This window comes from Gallinula chloropus (genome assembly GCF_964237585.1).
Source record: "Gallinula chloropus genome assembly, chromosome: 18".
Classification (NCBI taxonomy): domain Eukaryota; kingdom Metazoa; phylum Chordata; class Aves; order Gruiformes; family Rallidae; genus Gallinula; species Gallinula chloropus.
The window spans coordinates 12,443,497-12,463,667 of record NC_140103.1 but is presented as its reverse complement, the minus strand read 5'-3'; the positions used below and the strand labels follow the sequence as shown (position 1 = coordinate 12,463,667).

At 50.0% G+C, this 20,171-nt stretch overlaps 1 pseudogene across 1 annotated transcript; it reads right to left on the bottom strand.

Moving 5' to 3' along the window:
* Nucleotides 1-1,462: 1,462 nt before the first annotated feature.
* Nucleotides 1,463-2,385, bottom strand: LOC311198421 (olfactory receptor 14A16-like; annotated as a pseudogene). Its single transcript has one exon. The product of its transcript is annotated as an olfactory receptor 14A16-like (transcript).
* Between the last annotated feature and the right edge of the window lie 17,786 nt (nt 2,386-20,171).

The following is a 20,171-nucleotide window of genomic DNA, read 5'->3' as shown; positions in this document are numbered from 1 at the left end:
TCCCTGGATGTGTTCAAAAAAAGGGTAGATGAGGTACTTAGAGATCTGGTTTAGCATAGGATGGGAATGGTTGGACTTGATGATCTTAAAGGTCTTTTCCAACCCTGTGATTCTGTGATTCTTTCAAGGAGTTTTCTGTCCTTCTTGATCTGAGGGGCCCAGAACTGGACCAAACATTCCAGGTGAAGTCTTACCAGGGCAGAGAAGAGGGGGAGAAAGACCTCTCTTGACCTAGTAACAGCACCCCTTCCAATACACCCCAGGATGCCATTGGCCCTCTTACCCAGGAGGGCACATTGCTGGCTCATGGTCATCCTACTGTCTACCAGGACCCCAGGTACCCTGTCACTCTCCAACAGGCCATTCCCCAACTGTTGCAGATGGGATAGATAGGAGGGACCTTCACTCTTAAGAGAGAGGCAAAAATGTGTTTATTGATATAAACCAAAAGGGATCATGGAAGAAAGTTCAGCAGCATGCTGCAATGGATGCTGGTCCAGAGGTCTCCTAAGGAGATCTGGACAGGCAGGGAAAGCAGTCTATTCAGATCCAACCCTGTATGAAGAACTTTGCTGTTCCCCAAGCCTGGCAGTTCCCTCACTGGCCTCCTGGGACTCCCAACACTCTTCCTGGCATCATCTGTGCTCAGAGGCACAGACAGATTTCTCTGACAACAAACAGCAGTTACACATGACACAGTTTAATAACCATGAAATCTCTCTCCTCAGCTACCTGCTACGGCCAAGCAGCGTGTGAAGGGGGTCAGCTTTCAGATGAGATTCTCTCCCAGAATAGTTTCAATGAGATACATAGAAAGGTCAATTATTAACACACTGACCTCTTCACAGAGCAGTACACTAGAATTCTTAAAGATGGGACATTTTCCAACTCTCTGTAGCTCAAAGCAGACACCAAACATTTTATCAGTTTCTGAATCACCAGAGAGCAAGTAGAGGTGGAAACCTGTGAGCAAACTGAAGTGCACATGTCCACCTAGTCTGCTGAAAACATGTCCTTAAGCATGGCTGTGTCATCAGGAGAGGTGGAAACACTGGAATGATGAGGCAGATGAAAGGAAACGACCAGCAGTTATGCAGGTACAGGGGAAGGTCATTATCTCTTCTGCTGCCATAGGTAGATTTCTGGAAGTTCCTAAGTAGTCAAGTGATTCAGCTGATGAAAATGTGCTGCTAAATTGTTTTTGTAAGGGAGGAATATTTTGACCCCTTGGAGGCAGACATGATGCAACACGTGCACAGCTCATCATTACTCAGCATCTAGGTAACAGAAGACCGGGAGATAGAGCAGTGGGAATGGGATGAAGGTGAACCATGATTTTGAGACTTACGGAAAACAGAATCAGAAAAAGCCCCAAAACTAAAAATCAACTAAGTACAGACTGTTCCTAATGTGAGTTACATGGCCAGTGATATACAGCAGAAGATGACCAGTTTATTGCTGCTTAGAAACATCCAGTCATCAGTTTCCAAATGGCATCCTTGAGCTCCTGGTTCCTCATGCTGTAGATGAGGGGGTTCACTGCTGGTGGAAGCACCGAGTAAAGAAATGCCAATACCAGGTCCAGAAATATGGAGGAGATGGAGGGGGGCTTCAGGTAGGCAAACACACCAGTGCTGAGAAACAGGGAGACAACAGCCAGGTGAGGGAGGCATGTGGAAAAGGCTTTGTGCCGTCCCTGCTCCGAGGGGATCCTCAGCACAGCCCTGAAGATCTGCACATAGGACACCACAATGAACACAAAACACCCAAAAGCTAAACAGGCACCGACCACGATGACTCTAATTTTCCTGAGGTAGGCATGTGAGCAGGAGAGCTTGAGGATCTGGGGGATTTCACAGAAGAACTGGTCAACAGTGTTGCCATGGCAGAGGGAGAGGGAAAATGTATTGGCAGTGTGCAGCACAGAATAGAGAAACCACTGGCCCAGGCAGCTGCTGCCATGTGGACACAAGCTCTGCTGCCCAGGAGGGTCCCGTAGTGCAGGGGGTGGCAGATGGCAACGTAGCGGTCATAGGCCATGACAGTGAGAAGATAGTACTCTGTGGAGATCGAAAATACAAAGAAAAAGAGTTGAGCCAGACATCCTGTGTAGGAAATGGCCCTGATGTCCCACAAGGAATTGGCCATGGATTTGGGAACAGTGGTGGAGATGCAGCCAAGGTCAGTAACAGAGAGGTTGAGGAGGAAGAAGTACATGGGGGTGTGGAGATGGTGGTCACAGGCTATGGTGATGATGATGAGGCCATTGCCCGAGAGGGCAGCCAGGTAGATGCCCAGGAAGAGCCAGAAGTGCAAGAGCTGCAGCTCCCGTGTGTCTGCAAAGGGCAGGAGGAGGAACTGGCTGATGGAGCTTCTGTTGGACATCTGCTGCTGTCAACTGTGAAGACCTGTCCAAGGAGGAGAAGGCACAGTGAGAATTCAGGAACTCTTCTTTGAGGAAAACCTCTTCAAATTCTTATTGAATACCCTGAGATTGACTCTCTGTATTCAGGAGAAATTTTGGCAGGTTCCTTTTGGGAGGTCTGCTTTGTATTGCATGCCACTGCTGGGAGGAGGGTCAGCTGTGGGCTCTGGAGAACTCAGTCCTGCCTTGCAGCAGTCACTAAATAGAAGGATGGTGTGATCTCAGACTGAATCCCCTGTGAATAGGAATGAGCTTTTCAGCACTGTCACTCCAGTTTCAGCCGAGGGCAGAGCAGAGCTTTGGAGCTTTGGTTTTGTCCTCACTGCAACTGAGGAGTGTTTCTTCTGTCAGAACTCCCTGACATTGCTGCTGCAGTGCCAGTGAAACCTTCCCCTGAATGCAGAGTGGGGAGAGCTGCTCTGTCCATCAGCCTTGGTCTCAGCTGCCCTGTGCTGGGTGCTCTGTGATCACACCCTGGTGTTCCCTGTAGAACATCAGTGTTGGCACTGCAGGGGATATCAGAGATTTACCAAATCCCCACTTCCATGGCATTTCTGGGAGCAGCTACCTCTCCCTCCCTGACAATGACTCTGCTGCCTGGACCTGTCCCTGGAAAAGCTTCTCTTTGTCCATGTCACCTCCTGCTCTGTGTTCACAGATCTCATTTGACCTGCCCTGTGCTCAGCTCTGCTCTGGAGACCCCTCCTCGCATCAGGGCACTGGACATGCTCTGACAAGTCCTAATGACCAATGAGTTTGCACTGCCTTCTGCAAAGCTCTCACTTCCCACCCAGTCCACAAGAGCAGAAAATCCAAAGCAAAGTCTCTTTACCTGGAGTAGAAATTACGTCCTTGGTGTTCTTGAAAAGTGTCTGGGAAGTTGCCAGGGATCCACTGGAGCTGGGAGCAAACCTGGCCGATGCAGCAGACTCTGACAGCAGAAGGACCCTACACTTCCATGGGTCACACTTTCCACCCAGAGCTTCTTTGTGCACCAACATGGATGGAAGCCCAGCAGGCAGGGTGAGTGCTGACCCTGGTAGGAGCAGGGTCCTTACCCCAGCACAGAGCCCTCATGATGCAGGGATAGCCCTCGGCACCCCTGGGTGCACATGCTGCTTCACACCTCTGCAACCATGCCCAGGAGAAGACAGCTGTCCTGCCCCGTCCCTCTGATGGGCCAGAAGGGCATCCCTTCCAGGCAGCACTTTCTGGTCCTAGAGAGAACCTGTCCTCCTGACAGACCCCACACACTGCCCCATGTCCCAGCTTTAGGAGATCCCTTCAGGAACAGAACCTGCATTGCCCTGCACCCACAGACATACCAGGCAGAGTGCTGTGGAGATTTCTCCTCCAGTGAGCTCTCAGCATCCATCAGCTCTCTCAGCCTCACAGGCCTCCCTTCGGTGCCTCCAGGCAGTGTCCCCAGCCCTGTGTGCTTGGCAGAGGAGCTGCTCCTGGGCAGAGCTGTCTCTTGTCAGGGCTGCTGGGTTGCAGTGAGCTCCCTCCATCCCAGGAGCCCAGCCCAGCTCCCAGCAGAGGAGCAGGAGAATACATCACGTACTCCATTCCCCAGAGTCTCCTGTGAGGTGTCCCTGGAGCTCCAAGTAACTAACTTGGAAAGACACTAAGTCTTTATTGCCTTTCCCTCCTTTGTCTGGGGAGAAATCCTTCTGTCCAGCAGAGTTGTTTCTCCTGACCAAACCAGAGCTGGGCAGAAGAATCACCTTTCTATGTCTCCCCATGAGACAGGAACCCCAGGCAGGGACAGGGAGGTGACTATTTCCCCCTGTGAGTGTCACTCCAGACCCCTTATCCTTGCTTTGCAGCCCTGGGGCTGGAAGGGGACGCAGCTCTGACCTATGGCTGCCACAAACCCATTGCAGCTGGGATTCCTCTTGTCACAATTTCAGTGGCACAAAAATCAAAACCTTCTGCCATGGAGCTGCTGGTCCCAGCTCCCATGGGAATTACTGGGGGCAGAGGCAAGTTTCCAAGATCCCCTTCTCCATGAGAGTGGGTTGATCTGATGGAAACTGTGTGTCACCCCCATGCACCTGTACCCATAACTGAAGACCAGGAATGTCTCTTTGGGAGCCCATGGGAGAGGCTTCTGCTCCTCATGCACACCTGGGAGTTTGTGAGACAAATGAAGATTTTAGTTTTCCTTTTTATAAATCTCTCCTCACTCCTGTCTTTTACTTCTGAAAACACTTTTCCATACCCAGAGTCAGCAGTTGTCCAACAGCAGCTCCATCAGCCAGTTCCTCCTCCTGCCCTTTGCAGACACATGGGAGCTGCAGCTCCTGCACTTCTGCCTCTTCCTGGGCATCTACCTGGCTGCTCTCCTGGGCAGGAGTTTAATGATCATTATTGTAGCCTACGACCTTTAACTCCACATGCCCATGTACTTCTTCCTCTTCAACCACTTTTAGAATTGGAATGACCCAGGTGCTCACCAGAGCTGCTCTATCACTCCCCCTCTTCAGCTGCATAGGGGAGAGAAGATGTAACAAAAGGTCAGGATAAGGACAGGGAGAGATCATGCAGTGGTCACTCTCCTGAGTTACTCTCAATAAACCCATCTAATTCATTACCCAATCGAAGAGAGCAGAGGAATGAGAAAGAAAGAAAAAAAAAAATAAAACACCCCCCACCATCCCTCCCTGTTTCTCCCAGGGTCCCCTTCACTCTCTAATTCTCTCCTTCCTCTAATTGAGCAGCACAGGAGGATGGGGAAATGGGCATTGGGGTCGGTTCATCACACATTGTCTCGGCCACTCCTTCCTCCTCAGGGGAGGACTCCTCACAGTGCACCCTTGGTCAAGCATTGGGTTCCACCCACAGCAGACAGTCCTGCATGAACCTCTCCAAGTCCTTCCCACATAGCTTCAGATCAGCACCAACTGCTCCAGGGTGGGTCACTTCAATGGGCTGCCCTCCTTCAGCAACAGAATGCTCCAGCCTGGGTCCTCCACAGCCCTTCCAGCAAACCTGCTCCAGCACAGGCTTCCTATGAGGTCACAGCCTCCTTCAGGTGTCTGCACCTGCCTGAGCATGGTGATGTCTACAGGCTGCATGTAGAATCACTGTTCCACATCATCCAGCATGGCCTGATGAGGAATAGCCTCATTCACCATGGTCTTCTCCATTGGCTGCAAGGGAATATCTACTGCCGGGCTTGGAGGACCTTCTCCCCCTACATCAGTGATCTTGTTGTCTGCAAAGTTCCTTACACTTTCTCACTCATCTCAGACAGAATAAAGCAGCAGATAATTTTTATTTCCTTATTAAATATATTGTCACAGCAAATATCTTTTCACTCCGCCTCTGCCAGGGCAATGCTGCTGACCAGTTCTTCTGTGAAATTTCCCAGATCCTCAAGCTTTCTTGCTTACGGGCCTCGCTCAGGGAAATTGTGGTCAGAGCTTCTTTAGGTTTTGGCTGTTTTGTGCTCATTGTGGTGTCCTATGTGCAGATCTTCAGGGCTGTGCTGAGGATCCCCTCGGAGTAGGGATGGCACAAAGCCTTTTCCACATGCCTTCCTGTTGTGGTTTCACCCCAGCTGAGGGCCTGGGAGTGGACTCCTTGTTTGTCAGCACTGACATGTTTGCCTACCTGAAGAGCCTCTCAATCTCCTCCCTATTTATAGATTCACTGATTCACAGAATTGAGGTTGGAAGAGACCTCCAGAGATCATCGAATCCAACCCCCCTGCCAAAGCAGCTCCCCAGGACAGATCGCACAGGTCAGTGTCCAGACAGGTCTTGAATACCCCCAGAGAAGGAGACTGCACACCCCCCCTCGTCAGCCTGTCCCAGGGCTCTGTCACCCTCACTGTGAATATTTCTTCTCCATTTAGGTGTTGAAACTCCTATTCTCCAACTTGAAGCCATTGGCCTTTGTCCAGTCTCCACAGACCACTTAACCTGGTAGAGGTATTTCTTTAATCAGTGGTTCCACAAGCAGTCAACCCCCTCATCTAAGGCTGATGTTCCAGGAGCTCAAGGATGCCATGTGGAAACTGATGACTGGATGTTTCTAAGCAGCAACCAACTGATCATCTTCTTCATTGTATGGCTGGCCCTGTTGATTCAATGAAATGTAATCATGCTGAATAGATTGATGTAGATGTCGCTTAAGAGACAATTAATATAACTTTAATGTAAGAATTTTCATGTTTTTAAGAATAGATTTGTTTTGGATTTTAGTAGATGTGGTTTTGCCCCAGCTGAGAGCTGAGCACCACACAGTCACTTGTTCTTTAAAAGGAAGAGGGTGGGGGGACAAGTTGGGGGGGAGGGAGAGTGAAGGGAAAGGGAAAAAACCCAAATAAAAGGAAACAAAACCTCACAGGTTGGGTAAGGATAGTTTACTAGAATAGCAGAAAGAGAGATCTAACAATGATAACAGGACTTTGAAGCAAAATATATGAAACAGGTGATACACAAATGCAGTATCTCATTGAATCACACAACTCTGGATGTGCACAAAAATGCATGTCCTGGAGCTGCCTCCTCCTCCTCCCACCAGCCCCCCTTTTATATACTGAGCATGATGTAATTAATATGGAATCATAGAATCATAGAATCATAGAATTGTAGGGGTTGGAAGGGACCTCGAGAGATCATCTGGTCCAACCCCCCTGCCAAAGCAGCTCCCTAGGACATATCACTCAGATAGGCGTCCAGACAGGTCTTGAATATCTCCAGAGATGGAGACTCCACCACCTCCCTGGGCAGCCTGTCCCAGGGCTCTGTCACCCTCACTGGGAAAAAGTTCTTCCCCATGTTGGTGTGGAACTTCCTGTGCTCCAACTTACAGCCATTGCCCCTTGTCCTATCCCCACAGACCACTGAAAAGGGGCTGGCTGATTCCCCCTGCATCCCCTGCTTCAGATAATTATAAACTTTAATTAGGTCCCCCCTTAGTCTTCTCTTCTCAAGGCTGAAGAGTCCCAGCTTACTCAGCCTATCCTCATAGGGGAGATGTTCCAGGCCCCTATACATCTTCGTGGCCCTTCTTTGGACTCTCTCCAGGAGATCCCTGTCCTTTTTAAACCAAGGAGCCCAGAACTGGACACAATACTCCAGGTGGGGCCTGACCAGGGCAGAGTAGAGGGGGAGGATCACCTCCTTTGACCTGCTGGCTATACTCCTCCCGATGCACCCCAGGATCCCATTGGCTCTCTTAGCCACCAGGGCACACTGCTGGGCCATGGCCAACCTGTCATCTACCAGGACCCCCAGGTCCTTCTCCACTGAGCTCTTCTCCAGCAGGTCATCCCCCAGCCTGTACTGAAACAAACGGTTGTTCCTTCCCAGGTGCCAGACTCTCCACTTGCTTTTGTTGAACTTCATCTGGTTTCTAACTGCCCAGCTCTCCAGCCTGTCCAGGTCTCGCTGGATGGCAGCACAGTGTTCCTGCGTGTCAGCCACTCCTCCCAGCTTTGTATCATTGGGTACTTGCTGAAGGTGGGTGCTATTCCCTCATCAAGGTCGTCAATGAAGATATCAAACAGGACTGGACCCAACACCGAGCCCTGGGGAACACCGCTAGTAACAGGCCTCCAGTCAGATTCTGCTCCTCGAATCACAACCCTCTGGGCTTGGTCCGACAGCCAATTCTCAACCCACGCACTGTCCACTCATCTATCCCGTGCTCTCTCAGCTTTGCTATCAGGGTGTCATGGGAGACAGTATCAAAGGCCCTGCTGAAGTCAAGGTAGATGACACCCACTGCTCTCCCTCCATCTACCCAGCCGGTTATGAGATCAAAGAAGGCTATGAGATTGGTCAAGCATGATTTCCCCTTGGTGAATCCATGCTGACTGCTCCTCATGTCCTTCTTCTCTTCCAATTGCTTGGAGATGGCATCCAGAACAAGCTGTTCCATTACCTTTCCTGGGACAGAGGTGAGGCTGACTGGCCTATAGTTACTGGGATCCTCCTTCTTGCCCTTATTAAAGACTGGAGTGACATTGGCTATCCTCCAGTCCCCAGGCACTTCTCCTGTCCTTCAAGACCTGTTGAAGATGATAGAGAGCGGCTCAGCAATCACCTCCGCCAGCTCCCTCAGCACACGTGGATGAAACCCATCAGGGCCCATGGATTTGTGTGCATTAATCCCTTTGAGCCGCTCCTGGACCTCCCCCACCTCAACCAGAGGGAAATTCTTCATTTCCCCAACACTCCAATTTTCATACAGGATCTGTGGGTCCCGAGGGGCCTTTGAAGTGAAGACCGAAGCAAAGGCAGCATTCAGTATCTCCACCTTCTCAGCATCCCCCGTTACCAGGAAACCCTCCTCATTCAGCAAGGGTCCTACATTATCCCTGGTCATCGTCTTACTATTAACGTATCTAAAAAATCCCTTTTTATGATCCTTTATGTCCCTTGCCAGCTTCATTTCCAAGAGGGCTTTAGCCTTCCTAGTTGCATCGCTACAGGCCCTGACCACATTCCTGTATTCTTCCCAGGTGCTCAGACCCTTTTTCCCCAGCTCATAGACCTTCTGCTTCTCTTTGAGTTTACTCAATAGCTCTGTGTTCATCCATGCAGGTCTTCTGCCTCTCTTTCCCGATTTCTTACACACAGGGATGCATCGTTCCTGTTCTTGGAAGAAGCACTGTTTGAGTAATAGCCAGCTTTCACAGGCTCCCATTCCTTCAAACCGTGTAGCCCACGGGATAGCCCCTATTAAGTTGCGGAGGAGATCAAAGTTAGCTCTTCCAAAATTCAGGGTAGCTATCCTATTTTTTTGGCTTGTTTCTTCCACCCAGGATCTTGAAATCAACCATTTCATGGTCACTTTGTCCCAAGCTGCCCCCGACCTTCACTTCCCTAATGAGCCCGTCCTTGTTAGTGAAAAAAAGGTCCAGCACCCACCCTCCCCTTGTAGGCTCCTGCACCAGCTGTAGCAGGAAATTGTCTTCAACACACCGCAGAAATTGTCTGGACTGCACACGACTGGCTGTGTTGCTTGCCCAGCAAATATCTGGATAGTTGAAGTCCCCCATAAGGATCAGTGCCTGGGATCTTGAGGCTGTTTCTAACTGCTTATAGAATGCATTATCAACCTGCTCCTCTTGATCAGGGGGCCTATAGCACACTCCCACAACAATGTCACACATAGCAGTTTGGCCCTTGATACAGCACAAGTCCATTTCTTTCTCAGTCCTGACTCACTAATATTTTCATCATCAACAAACATTTTCATTTGACAGTAAAATGTTCCCCCAAAAAACTCCAATTTCATTTTCTAAAGATGGGCCTGGGGTCAGGGGACACAGCCAAGTAGAAGTGACCACAGGAGGCTGGGCAGGGAGCTCACTAGGGACAGGAGTTTGTGACAAGTCTCTGGGCAGGAAATCTGGCCAGGAATAAGGCCAAAGTGGGTGCTGGAGCTCTGCAAGAAAAGCCCGAGAAATTTCTTCACATTTAAAAAGGTACAAGCACATTTTCATTGACTGAATATTTCCAACCAATCAACTTTTACCCAGATCAGACTAAGTTAGGAGCTCTGGGGATATGCCTTAAAAGTAGGAGGAGAAATAAACATCCTCCTGAGTCCTTGGGGTGTCAGGGCACTGTCACACTGTGCACTGAAACTTGCCTTTTGGGTATTTCCACCTGCCCTGAGGAAATGGACTGTGTCTCAAGGCCCCTGTTCAGCAGACTCCCTGGCCATGTGCCCTGTCCTTTGCTTTTGGGATTTACTCCACCCCCTTACAGTTTTTTACTCATAGTTGGGGAATGTGTTTTATTTTTTAATATTTTTTTTCAAAATGAGGCAGAATTCTGTTTCTATTTCCAGCCAGTCCTCAGGGTAAACAGGGTGGGAATTGTGGCAAAGAGGCTGCAACATTCAGCTGCAGACTCAGTGCAGAAGCCTGATGAAGGAAAAGAGAGCAACTCGCAAGCATCCCTTGGAGACATGGTGGGGTTGGGGAGGTGTAGAGGAAGGTCATCTAAGCAGTGTGAGAACTCAGGGAAACAGCTGTTGTGACCTTTCCACACCTGCTTAGGAGATCCTCTGGTTCATTATCAGTTGGAGAAAGCTCCTGTCACTTCTGTAAATTCAAAAACTAAAAAGCCTGAAAATACTAAATCCTCCTTTTTATTTAATTAAGTGCTCATTGAAATCTTCCACTTTAATTAGAGTCCTGAAACTTCTCCAATTAGCTGTACAAGTCTAAAAACCCTGAAGAAAATTATGGGAAGACACATAGCTCGTTAGGGCTTTTTCAATTTTAATGACCCCGTGGTGTATTTGGTGCTGATTCCATGAACTGCAGATCCTGTGAGGAGACTGATGCAATCTCTCCAAGAGTTAAGGTCAGGAGAAACAGCTCAAGTGTTAATTAAAGTGTTAATTGGCCCCACTGAGGCCAATTACTGACAAAGCCTGCCCATGGATGTGTAGAGCAGAAAATTGGAGTCTGTGATTTAAGGTAGACTGAGGCAGTGTGCAGGTGGATCTGATGCTGAGTAAAGCCTTGATGTATTTTATCAAGCAGAAGAGCCAGCCCCACAGAAGTGGGATTCTGCCCCCCACACTGCCTCAGGGCTCCTCCTGGGCCAGTGTCACATGGGGTGTGTGATGCAGAGTGTGGTACAAGGGTAGCACAGCTCCCAGCATCCTGAGGGGGTGCAAGGAAGCAGTGAGGTCCCAGTTCCATGAGATTAGTCTGTGTGGTGGTTTAGGCCTGGCTGGAGGCCAGATGCCCACCAAAGTCAGTCTATCACTCCCCTTCTTAGTTGAACAGGGGAGAAAATATCTATTGAGAGGCTCAGGAGTCAAGCTAAGCACAGGGAGAGATCATCCTGTAATCAACAACACGGCAAAACAGACTCAACACAGAGTGAAGGAAAGAAAACTCTCTCATTTATTACCCTGCACTGCACAGACAGTGACACCAGAGTCGGGTAATGAGAAGTGTGACCAGATCTTAAAGCACCTTCCCCCACCCCTCCCTTCTAGCAGACTTCAACTTTAGTCAGGATTTTGCTCCCTTCTCCAGTGGCAAATGCAGCTGCTTGTGTTTTTCTTTCTCCTCTATGTGATTCCCAGAGGTGCTGTGACCATCGCCAATTGCCTTGGCCCTAGTCAGCAGCAACTTTGGCCTTGATTTGGCTGATGATTATAGTCTGGGGCCTGCAGAGAGCTTCTAGATGCTTTTTGCAGAAGCCATCTCAGCAGCACAGCTGCACAAAACTGCTAAGCCAGGGTTCCTGGCAACTGAGGTCACAGGGCACCAGCGTCCTGGAAAATCAGTGTCCCAGGAAACCAGTTTCCCAGGAAACCAGGGCCATAGAAAACAGGGGTCATGAAAACCAGGGCTGCCAGGAAACTGGGGTGAATGGAAAAAAGGGGCACGGGAAACAGGGTGTGAAAAAACAGTGGTACTCGAACAGGGGAGTGTGGGAAACCAGAACCGCAGGTAACCTGGGTTCAGGGAAACTGGAGGCGCAGGAAACAAGGGTGAGGAGACCCCAGTGTGCCAGGAAACCGGGGTGCCAGAAAACTGGGCACGCAGGAAACCATTGATATGGAAAATCAGTGCCCCAGGAAACCAGTGGCCAGGGAAAACAGTGGCCAGGGAAACCAGGAGCTCATGGAAACCTTGGTGCTGGGAAACTGGAGTCCTCTAAATTCAGTGACCTGGGAAACCAGAAGCGTGGGAAACCTGGATCCTGGGGAACTGGGGGCATGAGATGCCAGGGTGATGTGAAACTAGGGGTGCAGGATACCAGTGGTGTGGGACCAGGGGGTGTGGGAAACTAGGGGCAATGGAAACTGGGTTGCCAGGAAACTGGGGTGCTAGGAAACTGAGGGTGCAGGAACCAGGGTGGCCAGTCCATGATGTACTAGGCAACTGGGGGTGTGGGAAACCGGTGTCCCAGGAAACCTGTGTGCCAGGCAAATGGGGGTGCAAGAAACCAGTATCCTGGAAAACCAGTTCCCTGGGAAACCTGTGGCCCAGGAAATCAGGGCCCAAGAAACCAAGTGCTCATGGCAACTGTGGTGCCAGGAAATGGGAATCCTGTAAATTCAGTGACCTGGGAAACAAGGTGTGTGGGAAACCTGGGTGTTGGGAAACTGCATGGTGTAATTATACCTCAAACAAGGTATCAAGGTCTTTCAATGTTCCTGTTGCTTTACATAGATTGGTATTGTTGTCTGAAATCAAGGCTGGATTGATTGTTCTGGTAGTTATTCTACTTGTGTTACTAATGTTACCCTGAATTATCTCTCTGCTGCAAAGGGCCCTGCAGTGGATAATAAAGGCGATTTCTGTAGCACAAATACAAAAAGGGGAGTTGTGGGGGACTATGAGAGGCCTGTAGAACCCTTGGTTGGGAATATAAAGCTGGGGCTTGGAGATATTAAAGTGTACCCTTGAGAAAGAGGAAGTGTAGAGCATCCAGAGAAGTAAACCATTTTAAGGAATTTGCTGACCACAGATGAAGGAACCTGGCAAGAGACAAACCTTGTTAGTGAAGTTAAAAATGTCAACCAGTTGCATGATAGCATCTACCTGAGAGACCATGAGCAAAAGGACACGTGTAGTACAAGCATCTAAAAATGAGGATACATAAACAAATTGGGTCCTTTTTGCTTGTGCACCAGGAGACCTCTTGTATGTGTCGTTTGTCTGTCTCAACAGTGACCAGTTTCAACAAGGCCAAGTGCTGGGTCCTGCACTTTGGTCACAATAACCCCAGGCAGTGCTACAGGCCTGGGGCAGAGTAGTTGGAGAGCTCCCTAGAGGAGAAAATGACCTGGGGGTGTTAGAGGAAAGCTGGGGATGTTAATGTAAAGCCAGCTGAACATCAGCCAGCAATGTGCCCAGGTGGCTAAAAAGGCCAATAGAATCCTGGCCTGTATCAGGAATAGTGTAACTAGCTTAAGGAAGGGATTTCCCATTATTCTCAGCTCTTGTGAGGCCACACCTCAAGTACTGTGTCCATTTTAGGCCCCTCACTACATGAAGGACGTTGAGATGCTGGAGTGTGTCCAGAGAAGGGCAACAAAGCTCTTGAAGGGTTTGGAGCACAAGTCCTATGAGGAGTTGCTGAGGGAACTGAGGCATTTTAGTCTTAAGACGCTGAGGGGAGACCTTATTGCTTTTGATCTACAAGTGGGTGTAGAGAAGTGGGGGTTGGTTTCTTATCTGAGATAACAAGCAATAGGATGTGAAAAATCACCTGTTCAAGCATGTGGAGACACCTGAAGGAGGCTGTGACCTCATAGGAAGCCTGTGCTGGTGCAGGTTTGCTGGCAGGGCTGTGGAGGACCCAAGCTGGGGCACTCTGTTGCTGAAGGAGGGCACCCTATTAAAGTGACCCCCACTGGAGCAGTAGATGATGATCTGAAGCCATGTGGGAAGAACTCATGTTGGAGTTTTCGGCTACATTAAACTCTTGCCCAGAAGGGCAGACTGGTTCATTCCCTGGGAGAGCCAGAAGTGCAGGAGCTGCAGCTCCCATGTGTCTGCAAAGGCCAGGAGGAGGAACTGGCTGATGGAGCTGCTGTTGGACATCTGCTGCCATCAAGTGTGGAGACTTTTCCAAGGAGGAAAAGGCAGAGAGAATTTAGGGAATTCTTCTTTGAGGAAAACCTCTTCCAATTCACATTGACTCTCTGTTGGACATTTGGACATTGAGCTGCTCTTGGACATCCGCTGCCTCTGGGCATGGAAAAGTTTTGCAGAAGGAAAGGATAGAAGTAAGGAGAGAAAAACTAAAATGCTTGATTTATCTCACATACTCCCAGGTGTACATCAGGAGCAGAAGCCTCTCCCTTGTGCTACCAAACAGTCATTCCTGATCTTCAGTGTTGGGTATGGGCAAAACGGGGTGAATAACACTAACACAAATTCTCCATCAGATGAGAGACATTGTCATGGGGAAGGGGATCTTGGAAACTTGCGTCAGTAATTCCCATGGCAGCTGGGACCAGCAGCTCCCAGGCAGAAGGTGCCTATTTTGTGGCCATCAGAACTGGTGCAAGAGGGATTCCCCCACCCCTTCCAAAACCAGGGCTGCAAAAGCAAGGATGAGGTGCCTGGAATGACTCGCCTGACTCCCTTTGCCAGGCTGCAAGGGATGTTTTTACACAACCGAAGTCTACATCAGCCTGCTCCTGTCTTCATGACCGTGAGCACTGGCTCTCAAACGATCCAAAAAAACCAACCTAATCCAGTTTCCATGGTGTCCTTTGTGTTCTGTGTCCTTGGAAGTGGTTTTGCAATTGGAAACCCCCCGGCACTCCAGGCTGATAAGATTGTTAGTCATGGTGAGTTCATAGGATGGGATGGGATGGAAGGGGAGAATATGCTATGTTCTGTGTGATGAGCTCTGACCTGGGTCTGAGGGCTCCATGCAAGAGAGCGGCTCTCTGCGTTTCAGGTCCCAGGCCCAGCCAGGAGACAGCAGCAGAGCTGTAGAGCATCGGCCAGATGCATACGTGACCTGGGAAAGGAGGGGAGCAGGAGGGGCTGGTAGAGAGGGGCTGGAGGCAAGCAGGAGAGATGAAAGAGCCCTGCCCTCTGTCACTTACTGGCCTGCAGCTGCTGGGACACGTACAGCTTAGCGATCTCTGCTGGAGAGCTGCTCTCCTGGAGAGTCCCGCCCGCTTCCCAGCCCTCCCTGAGGAGCCTGGGTGGTGCCATTCTACTGGGCGGAGGAAAAAAGTAGGGGCTGGGAAGGGGATGCCTCAGCAAACACAACGCCTTGGCAGCATGGAGGGGAGGAGGCAGGGAAAGATGTGGGCTGAGCTCGGGGGCTCCTCGCCAGCTCCACACTCCTGTCCTGCCTTGTCGCTGCCCTACCAGGCTCTGCGGGGCAGGAGCCGCGGCCGCATCACTGGGGGTGTCACAAAGGGCAGCGCTGGTGATTCGTCACTGTCGTGGTTTCACCCCGGCTGAGAGCCGAGATCCACGCAGCTGCCTGCTCCTTAAAGGAAAAGAGAAGGTTAAAGGGAAGAGGGGGGGGTGAGAAGTAAGGGAAGGGAAAAAGGAAGAGGAAGGGGCAAATAACCCCAAAATCAAGAAATTAATAGGCCCGTGGGTTGGGAGAAGGATAGTTTACTAAGATAACAGAGAGATACAATGTAACAATACTAACAGGACTTCAAAGCAAAAATATATGAAGCTGTTGATACACAATGCAGTTTCTCACCAAACCACACAACTCAGGCCGTGACACCCAGAGCCGTCCCAGAACCCGACCATCCCCCAAGAACCGCGCGTCCCGGAGCCGCCCTCGGCCTTCCTCCCGTCAGCCCCCGATATCCTGGGCAGGATGTAATTGGTGTGGAATACTCTCTTTGGACAGTTGGGCCACCTGTCCTGGCTTCGCCCCTCCTTTCTCATGAAGAGCTGAGAAAGTCCTTGACTGTCTGACAGCAACTAGAAACATCAGGGTGTTATCAGCAGTACTCCCATTTTACTCTCAAACACAGCATTCATCTGCTGTTACAAATGAAATTAACTCCATCCTGACCAAAACCAGGACAGTCACCCAGGGCCAGGAGAGCCAATGGCGCGCAGCTCCTTTGTGACACACTGAGGCCCGGCTGTGCCCGGCACCGCAGCACATCTGATGCCACGGCGACGTGTCTGATGCCATGGCAACGTATCTGATGCTGTGGTGACATGTCTGATGCCGCTGTGATGTGTGTCATGCTGCGGTGTGTTGCCTTTGTTAGGCGCGGCGACCTGGTTCAGGAATGGCAACGGCGCCACACTCTGGCAGCACGGTCCATCAGCTCACAGACACCAATGTGGTGGACGGCAAATGGCGTTTATTAGAGAGAGGCACAGGGCTTTATACCCCAGGGCTGTGATGCCACTCCCATCCTCTCACCTTACCGGCTACTTGCTATTGGTTACCTGTGGAGGGGAGGGGTCCTACCTTTCCATACAGCACGACATCTTCAGACCCCAAAGCCCTATCTACCGACATTTCCCCCCTCCCTAAAACTACTAAAACTACATACAGTGCGAGTAAGGTTTTGATTGGATTGATCTAGTAATTAGAAAGTAGCATTTAACAAAAATATTTACGACGATTCTTTGGAGTATTTTGTGATCCTGCCATCTCCCTAACACCCATTCCTGCGGTCGATGTTCGTACAAACCCGTAGACGGCACGACAAACCCTAAAAGTAAAATCACACAGAGACATTGTGGCCCTTTGCCACGGGGGCTGTTTTGCCGTTGTTTGGGTTCTGCCGGTTTGGGAGGCTCGGATGCAGACAGGATGCTTGCTGGGTTGTCGTCCTCCTCGGCCACCGGGGTGTATCGGTCACGGGGGCGCCCGATGATCTGATCCTGTGGATAAAAACTCACAGTTTCCATTAGTTTTATTCCGGAGGTCTGGCTTAATGGACTTAAGCGGACACCATTTAATTCTGCCGTCTTTTTTAACAGCAGTATACCCTCGTCCCATAAGGACCAACCTCCACCCCTGTTCCCATTCTCCCAGCTCATTCCTGACTACAACCAGTGGGCCTTCTTCAAGTGCCCGAGTGGCTCAATGTTTTTGGGTAGGACTGTATACCTCCTCTCCTCTGGGGAACTGATTCAGTGCTAACAGAGCAGTTGCCAACAGGCGTGCTTGGTCTCCTGTTGGAATGACATTGGTGAAACCCTCTGCCTTTGCTAACACTTCTAATTTAGATTTTACTGTTTGATTCGCTTGCTCAACTATGGCTTGCCCTGTGCTATTGTACGGGATGCCGTATGTTAAGGTAGTGTCCCATTTCTGAGCGAATGCCTTGACTGATTTGGATACAAAGTTTGAGCCATTGTCTGTTTTAGTCTGATTAGGGATGCCAAGCCATGCCATGGCTGTTTGGGAACAGGACAGAAAAAGCAAACTGCTCCCTGTCCTCCTCATGCAAAGGGATAGAGAAAAAACAGTCTTTAATGTCAAGGACGGCACAAGGTTGCCCATTCGGTATCATAGAGTTCATGGGCAGCAGTGTTTGGACAGGACCCATGGGTTGAATTCTCTTATTTATTAAATTATCTTATTTTATTATTACTTCTCTTATTTTATTATTACTTCCCGCAAGTCATGTAGGAGGCGAAACCCCTCACTGTTTTTTTTGGGTATTACAAAAACTGGAGTGTTCCATGGGCTAGTAGATGGCTCTATGTGACCTCGTTGTAGCTCATGGTCGACTAGCTCGAGAAGCGCATCCATTCGAGGCTTTGGCAGGGGCCACTGCTCGACCCACACTGGGTCAGATGATTTCCATGGTGGGAGTGGGTATACTGCAGTGGCCCTTACTATAAATTTGTTACCCTGGCTTTCAATAGGGCTAAAGCGTCCCTTCCCAACAAGGGTGGGACTCCTGACATGACATATGGAAAGAGGGTGATGGTTTTTTCTGGTCCCTTTTCAGTATGGAGTGTGATTGCTATCAATTGAGCGCTCTTTCTGGCTTGAGTTAATCCCCCAACTCCTCCCACCATGGGGGCATTTTCCAAATTCCAGTGTGGGGGCCAGTGCGTTTCGGGGATGACTGTGACGTCTGCTCCGGTATCAATTAAAAAGGGAACACTGATGGTGGTGTCATCTAAAGTATTGTAAAGGGAGCAAACTCCCCACACCACCGGTGGGTCATCACAGTTTACGGCCAGGGCCACCCTGGGGTCCAGACCCCAGAGGGTAGTCCCTGCTGTCCCTGAGGCAAAGGTAGGTCTGCCTGCAATGTTGGTTGGACTATATAATTGGTCGCTTCTTGAGGGGGCAACGAGTTTGGAATCGCCTTGCCCCATTTGTGGCTGATATAATTGGGCCACCTCGTATCCCACTCGGGAGAGGGATGGGTGCGGCCCAAATGTACCCTTCCCCTGAAGTTTCCCTGGTTGTTACCCCCGCAGTCCTTGGCAAAATGTCCCCTCCTTCCACAAGCCCAGCACTGTCCCCTGAGCCGAGTTTGGTGCGGGGGGAGCGCTGTTGGCAAGTATCCAGATTGAGGGTAATTTCTCCTGATGTGACCTGCCTGACCGCATTTAAAACACACCACTACACTGGCTACTAGGGCGCGAACAGCTGCCTGGATTGGAACTAAATGTTTTTCCCTCACAACATGCTTAATCATGTCTGCAATATTTGACCCTGCTGGTAGTGATCGGCGAATTTCTTTGGTTGCCGAATTACACTGCTGACGTGAGCATTCTGCTACGACCGGGCCTTTTGCTTCCGGAGGCAGCGCTGACGAGTCTACTGCTGCTTGGAGGCGATCCACAAATTGTGTGAAGCTTTCGCTTTCATTCTGCTTTATTGTGACCCATGGTGATGGCCTAGTGATGGTTCTAGAGACTGTGCTAATGGCTTCTCTGGCTGCACGAGTAGTTGTCGCGACCCCAGGGGCCCATAAGCCCTGTGCTTGTGCCTGAGGGATAAGCATTGCTGGATCTGTACCCATTAGTCGCTGCAGCCTAGAGCTACTCAGAGCATGATCGTCCCCATCTGCTTGGGCCAGTAGCCTCGCAGTTATCCTCTCATTCTTGTTTAAAAATGATCATTCCTGCCCCGTCAAAAATCAGTCTACAAGTTTGCTTTATGTCAAAGGGAAGTAGGTCGTCTCCTCCCAAAACCCCATCTACGAGGATGGAGACCATGGCCGAATTAAGCCCCTTATCTGCAATTGCTGTAACGATCGCTTGTATATCCTTAGGGTTTATTGGCGAGTGAGCCCTACGTCTCCCGGGCATCACCCGGACCGGGAACGCTGACGCGGCTGATGGTGCCCAATTGGCACACGCAATTTGTATCTTTTTCCAATCTGTAAGAGGAATATTTTCCCCTAGTGATTCTTTTGCATTTTGGATGCGAATATTTTGGTGTATGATTTTGTCTATTCTCATTTCCTCCTCTGAGTCGGAATCGGTTACAAGCTGCTCGCCCTGACTAGTGTCCAACTCGGAGCTGGAACTCGACTGACCGGCCACTTCCGGTGTTACCCTCCTTTTTCTTGGGCTCTGACCCCGCCCACCAGCTTTGTGGGTGGGTCCTTGTTCCCTCCCTCTCGACCCGCCCCTCCTCCTCAGCGCGTTCTGATTGGCTCTCCGCCTGTCGCTTGTGTTCTTGTCCTTCCTTCTCTATCTCTACCACCCTTCTCCTCCCCTTCATGTCAGCCAGCCAGCTCTGGAATTTCCTTCCAGTTCGCACCAAAAGTATTTTTTCCCACCCTTCTTCTCCGCTCTCGGCGCCATCTTTGGGCATATAGGGAGGTGGCTCCGAACAGCTTCCTGAGATTCTGATTTCTTATCAGCAGCCCTGGCCTCCTCGGCTAGCCCATCCCAGAAAGATTTCACTCGCTCCTGCCTCTCCGTAAGAGGTTTTGCTCATTTCTGCCCCCTATGCTGCTTTCTCTTCCTTTGGGCTAAATACAACAGCTCTGGTAACAGTTCTTGAAAATTTCCAACCCCCCTGGGATATTCAAACCAGCATTTTGTTGGTTTTAGGTTTGGTGCAGATGGTTCAGCTTTTGTTAAATATTAAGCAAAGGTTTATGAATACCACTCAAGAGTTTTCTGTGAGGCCAGATAATCACGAGTGGCAGGGTACGTGGCAGAATATGGGCAACTACCTAGGCACTTTCTCACGCCCGATGGTTTGGAGTTTCACCCCTGAACATTTCCAGCACCCTGATAAAGTGACTGCATATCTGAAAAGAAATTTCTGTAAGTTTCCCAGATATGCACACCTTACTGCACTGTGCT